This window comes from Mus pahari, chromosome 15, assembly GCF_900095145.1.
Source record: "Mus pahari chromosome 15, PAHARI_EIJ_v1.1, whole genome shotgun sequence".
Taxonomy (NCBI): domain Eukaryota; kingdom Metazoa; phylum Chordata; class Mammalia; order Rodentia; family Muridae; genus Mus; species Mus pahari.
In genome coordinates, this window is record NC_034604.1 from 68092038 (window position 1) to 68098849 (window position 6812).

The 6812-nt window shown below is 44.5% G+C and overlaps 1 non-coding gene and 1 pseudogene across 1 annotated transcript; both read right to left on the reverse strand.

The window, feature by feature from the left end:
• Positions 1–230: 230 nt before the first annotated feature.
• Positions 231–362, reverse strand: LOC115065594. Its single transcript, XR_003845357.1, has one exon. It is a non-coding gene; the product is annotated as a small nucleolar RNA SNORA22 (small nucleolar RNA).
• A 3525-nt stretch (positions 363–3887) lies between these two features.
• Positions 3888–4285, reverse strand: LOC110332987 (annotated as a pseudogene).
• Between the last annotated feature and the right edge of the window lie 2527 nt (positions 4286–6812).

The window sequence follows — 6812 nt, forward strand, 5'->3', positions numbered from 1 at the left end:
GGGAGGTGGTTCAGTGGTTAGAGCATCTGCTGTTCTCTGTGAGTTTCCTTCCATCCCAGCACCCATTGGGAGTGGTTTAAAACACCTGTAACTCCACCTCCAGGAGAGTCGGTGCAGCCTTATGTCCTTCTCAGGTTGCTCGTTTGTGTGTGTGACACACACACACACACACATACACACACGCACATCAAAATGCACAACAATAAATCTTTTTTTTTTTTAAATTAAGATGGTGTGTTGATTTTCTGAATACATTTAAAAGGACACAGTACTTTCAATGCAGAGGAAAAGAACAGACGTTATTCTAGCACAGAGTCAAGGCCAAGGGGACTACAGAGCACACTTGGGTGTTTACTATGCAAAAAATTAGTCTTTTTTTTTTTTTTTTAAATCCTCTGCTTATTGCCCAGGACCCTCAGGTCAACCCCCAAACTTTTTAGTTTGAAAGATAAAACTTTTTGAAAAGCCAGCTGCTCTCTCAGCCACACACAGTCCCAGGAGAGCCCCTGACTCCCCCCTCCTCACTTGTGTTACTCTGTTCAGGCCGCTCCGATTATGCCTGTGACTGCTGTGGGACACTTAAGCCACACCAGAAGAGGGCATCAAATCCCATTAAAGATGGGTATGAGCCACCATGTGGTTGGTGAGAATTGAACTCAAGACCTCTGGAAGAGCAATCAGTGCTCTTAACCACTGAGCCATCTCTCCAGCCGGGACATGCCACTACTCATGCTCAACACTGCTTAGACCTCACTTCCAGGAAGCCTCCCAAGCTCCTCCCTTCCTCACGACTTCCCAGGCACACCTCACTGCTTTATCCCCTCAGCAGGTATACATCTGTTCCCTGGGTGGTGGTCTTGCACCCTAAAATCTCCATGCACTTCATCCTGGTTGATGCCTTCTAGACATTTGTGTCTCTGGGGCCAGGTACAGTGCCTAGAAGATTGTTGTTGAGTGGTTTAGTAAAACACAAAACTTCTGCAGGACCATTGCTCCCGGTGAGGAAGAACTAATCCCAAGTGAGATGATTAAAAAATACTCAATTGCAAGACCAAGCATGCTACCAGGGCTATAAGGAGTGGTGGAAATTTGGAGGAGGAAGCTAGTGGAGGCGTACTAGGGAGAATGCTGGTTGTTGGAATATCAAGTTTCCCAGATGAGAAAGGTCAGGGCTCCACCTACACCAGATTTATCAACCAAGGCAGGCTCAGCCTTTGAGGAAGGATCCCTGTTGACAGGCTCTGAGGTAATTAGCATGTCTCTGGGTCGGGGAGGCCCAAATCCTACAGTCTGGAATGGAGACAAAGAGAGTCTGCTCCAATTATGTTAATTGCTGCCCGTCTCGCAGAGGATGGGGCCAGGAGGGATTCCAGAGGCTGATGGGAAATTCCTCCACTTCCACCTACCAGCTCTGCAGTCCAGTCGTGCCCAAGGAAGGAGCTGCCAGGAGCTGCCAGGCCTTGCCACAGACAGCTGTAGGCAGGGCTGGACACTGTCACAGAGCCTGGGAAGGAAGCTCTGAGGACTAGTCAGTCTCCTACCTGGGACAAAGCCTCCCCCGCCCCTCCCAAGCTTAAAATTCCACTTTAGAAATAGTGCTTCCCCTACAATGCCGAGTTTTGTTTTTAAATGTAAATGACCCCCAAAGAAATGTCCTGGAAGCTGCTATGAACTCCCGAATGGGTGGGTCTGAGCAGCCTTCCCTCCTGGAAAAAGCTCTGACTGCAGAGGACACACCCTCCTGTCCTGATCCGCTCCTGTCACCAACAACCCACGACAGAACTGACCCTTTCCTCTGCCACCTTCTCACTCCAAATCCTCTTTCCTCAAGGACTTCCTCCACCCAGGATCATGGCCCGTGAGTGCACAGTAGTCAGCTGTTCTGGCGGGGTGCTGTTCCATGCTTGGGAAACAGCTGGGTGCCCATCTGCAGTGCTCCCCAAATTCCAGAGTACATCAGATTCTTCCTGGAGAGCTTTCCAGAATAGATGGCTGGGATGTTGGGGAACAGAGCAGCTGGAAAATGGGGCCAAATAGGTGGCCAAAAAGAAACAAAGTTGTACTTGGAAGAACTATATTCTGGAATAGCTCTTGTATAGCATGCTGACTATGGCTAATGGTATATTCTTGATCAGAACCCTTTCCCTTTAGGGAAAGTTATTTCTCTTACCTAGGTGGGAACCCATGGCTCAAGCAACACAGAACATGAAAGAGTTAATCCCGTTGTGTGATATGGTGGGTATATTAAATGCTTGGTTATAATAAACATTTTAGTATGTGCATGTATGTATATATATATGTGTGTGTGTGTATGTGTGTGCTTATATATACATAGATATATACATATATACGTATATACATATATAATACTGTATAAGTTTGTTTTGTTTTAAATCCTAGGCTCTTCCCCAGATTTCTGATCCAGTAGGTCTGAGCTAGGACCTGATGCTTTATACTCTAACAACACCCAAGTGTTGCTGGTGCCCAAGGTCTCTACTTTGAGAACAGCAGCTATATGGCTTTGCCATTCAAAGCCCACTCTATGGAGTAGTTATCATTTGTAAGCTCCCCCCCAAAAGGCTCCATTCTTCTCAAAGACACCCCAAATTCCATATCAGAATCAGAACTGTGGGTGTAGCTCAGCTAGCAGAATGTTTGTCTAGCATGCATAAAGCCGTGGGTTTGATCCCCAATAGCACATAATATTGGGCACACCCAGTGGCACACACCTGAGCTCCCAGCACATGAACAGTTGACATAGGAGGACCAGAGCTCAAGCCCAGCCACATGGAGAATTTAAGGGTCGCCTGGAGTTCATAGGACAAAACGTAGAAATGGAATCCTCTGATACACGGTTCCTGTATCTACCTCTTTCTCTTATTATGTGTTTCAGGTTCACAAACATTATCAATTCTTCATTTCTTCCATTGGTGAATAATATTCTACCATGTGTATACAATGTCTTTTATTTCTGTATTCATCAGGTGATGGACATCTGGGTCATTTCTATCTTTTGGCTATTATAAGTAGTGCTCCTACGAACACGCATGAGTTTGTACGGGGTGTGTTTGGGGATCTTGAGGGGGTTATACTAGGAATGGAACTACTGTGTAGCTTGGAAACTCTGAGCTTTATGAGAAGATATGGACAGAACGATGAAGGTGCTCCGAGAAATAGTAACTCGCCCTAGAACACTTGTGTTGCCAACAGTGGACTGGGGGTCATCCAGACCCTCCACGCTAAGGGTAGCCCCTTGAAGTGTTAGCACTCCATGGGAGCTTGCTGGAAACACAGAATTTCAGGCCACCCCAGACCTACTGACCCTAAAGCAAGTTTAACAAGATTCCTGGGTTACTCACGCACACATTAATGCTCAAGAGACAGCAGTGTCAAGTGATGTCAGTGAAGAAGCATCCAGATTATCTCCTGAAACAAAAATCTTACCGCAGTGAGATCTGGGCTCATTAAACTGTACATTTAGATAATAAGCGTCTCTTCAAATGCAACGTTATGTAACTCACAGTCATGCATATCTTGGCATAAATTTGTTCATCAGAATGGCTTAACCTACACCATCCTTTTTTTTTTCCTGCCAACCAAGTTACAAAGAAACAGTTGAGACCCAACTATATCTCGTTGCATTATGGCGTGCGTCTGCAATGTGCCCTTTTGACTTGAATTTTGGATGCTCATTCCCCAGTTGGTGGCACTGTTCTCGAAGACTTTGGGGCCTTTGGAAAGTGGTGTCTGCCTAGACCTACTTCACACGGGGTGGGCCTGTGGAGGTGAAAGCTCTGGTTTAGGCTCTGCTTGCTTTCTGCTTCCTTGTCCGTCATGATATGGACACACTACTACACACCTCCACCGCCACTGATAGAGCCCTTCTCCATATTATCTATGCTGTGGCGGATGGGAGTTCTTGGAAACTATGATCTAAAACCTTTTTTTTTCCTCCGTAAACTAACCTGTTTATTGCAAGCTAGGCAAGTCTCAAGTCTCAGACGGTGGGGCTTCTACTGGTCTTTCAGCTCCTTCCATCTTCTGATGACAGACTTCACTGTGGCTGCAGAGGTGGTGGTGTAGGTCCAGGCCCCGCCGGCCACTATTTTCATACAGAAACCACAGTGCCAGATGCCAGCGGCTCATCTCTTCATCTTCGTCTTGCCACAGAAGGAGTAAGTGTGCTTGGAGTGCTGCTGATTTCGATTTTCTTCACCATTTGCTGGAGGGAGACACCATAGTGGGTCCCGTATTTCCCGATGATTCCGACCTTCCTGGCGCGTTTTTAGCCTTGTCGCCGAGCCGAAGCCCAAGCCTGAAGAGGAAGAAACGCAATGCGCATGCCTAAAATAAATCTTTTTTTTTTTTTTTTTTTTTTATCTTTCCTCTCTTAAGTTGTCCAAGACAAAAAGCTCATACACCTTCTGGCACTTGGCACTGAGAATTGAGGCATGGGGTTAGTGTGGAAAATTAGAAGATGCTTCCCAAGTTCTCTCAAAGTCCGTGCTCACTCACAGTCTTAATACATTTTCTACTATATGGATTTGCCATAGTGTATCCATTCACCGATCAGTGGACCTGGTGGCTGTCCCCACATCTTGGCTATCATAAAGAGTGCTGTAATGGACATTTGTGTACATGTGTTTGTTGGAGAACCTGCTTTTAATTCACTGAGTGTATACCTAGAAGTGGACTTGCTGGGTCGTGTCATATCTCTGTGCTTCTTTTTGAGGAATCACCACACTGTCTCTCACAGTGCCTGTACCATTTTTTATCCTGAACAATGTATGAGATTCTCAATTTCTTCATTATCTGTTTTGTTTGAGATCCGAAATGTGACTGGGGTGCCTTCGTCTCCCCAGACTGATTTCTTGCCATCCAAATTTAAGTCAAGTATCATCGACACTTTCTGTTTCCCCTCTTTGTGGTTCCTGGCATCCATGGATGTGCTGCTACATCTCACTGTGGCTCTGATTCACACTTCCCCAGTGACTAATGATGCTAAGCATCTCCTCCTGGACTTTTTGACCATCTGTGTATCTTCGTAGAGAAATGTTCCTTGCCCATTTTTAAACTGGAGGCTTTTTATATTTAGTTCTTCTTCATGTATTTTTTTTTACAGGTCCCTTTTGGAATACATGATCTTATAAATATTTTTATTCTGTCCTTTAGGGTCCCCCCCCCCACTCTCTTGATTTATTTTCTGTGCACGGAAGTTTTGATTTTGATTAAGTCTAGTTTATCTATTTTTCCCTTTTGTTGTCTTGCCTAAGAACCACTGCCAAATTCATGGTCATGAGCATGTCATTGTATTTCTTCTAAGACCCTTACGGTCTCTGCACGATTTTATTTTATTTTTGAAACAGGGTCTCGTACGTCCCAGTCTGGCCCTGGCCTTGCTATGTAGCAGATGATGACCTTCTGATTCCTTTGCCTCTGCCTCCCACATGCTGCATGGTTTCTGAATGGTTTCTGTGGTGCCAGAGCTAGAACACAGCAGGACTTTATATACACCAGGCAAGGCAAGCACGCTGCCACCCGAGCTGAGGCCAGTACTCAGCCCCTAGTTTTACCTCTTATATTTAGATTGTTGATTCAATTCTTAGTTGATTTGTGTGTGTGTGGTGCGAAATGGTGACCAACTTCATGCTACTTCTTGGAAATAACCCAATTTTCTATCACCATTTAGTAAAGAGACTACTATGCCCCCTCCAAAGTGAGATAGTTTGGGGGTCTGTGGCAATGCGTGATGATATAAATATCTCTTACATTCTAAGAGACAGGAAGGAGCTTTTGCAGGCCCTCACAGTCAGAGTTAATAATACACCCTGAGGTCTCTTAAAACTTAAGACTTGTTTGTTTTCTAAAAAGAGAAAAGAGGTGAGGTTGGGTGGGAGGGGAGGTGGGGAGGATCTGGGAAGGGTTGGAAGAGGGGAAAACCATGATCAGAATATGTTGTATAAAAATATTTTTTAATAAATAATGTAGAGTAGAATATCTTGAGTGTGCACACCAACCCACCTCACCCTAAGCCTCTGTATACCAACATTTCTGCCGGGTTAAAAAAAATGTCTCATGTAAACACAGTTAAAAATAAAATAAAGCCGGGCGTGGTGGCGCACGCCTTTAATTCCAGCACTCAGGAGGCAGAGGCAGGCAGATTTCTAAGTTTGAGGCCAGCCTGGTCTACAGAGTGAGTTCCAGGACAGCCAGGGCTATACAGAGAAACCCTGTCTCAAAACAAACAAACAAACAAATAAATAAATAAATAAAAACTTAAGACTATTATCCCACTGCGTACTCAGCCTCTTTGTTTAACCTGAGAACAATGTTACAACTTTCATTTGCCTTGGATTTCTCATGTAATCAGCGTTTACAACCTGAATTTATGCGTGTCTGTGATCTTAACTTATGTACTCTCCATGCCCCTGACCTAAGAGGAAGGTGTGTTTGTACATGTGTTATGATAATCATTTGATAAAAAAAACCAGCAAATATAGGTTAAAGGTAATCTTATAGAATGAATATCCACCATGAGTGTTAAAAGCAATATTTGGATATTGCTTGTCCGTGGTTGTTTTCTGGGTCAGTTGGAGTCCTCTGTAAAGCTTAAAGATTCCTGGAAAATATCCTTCATTCTTTCTCCAGGCGAGAAAACAAAGCCCTTTGTTAGAGAAAGACACACAGAAACAAAGACAGACAGATTCACAAGATGGCTTTCAGGCAGGCACAAGCTCAGACTCATAACAGATATAGGAAGAGATAGGAAGTGTGAAGAATTCAGATCTGGGTTTGTTCTTGGTTAAATGACT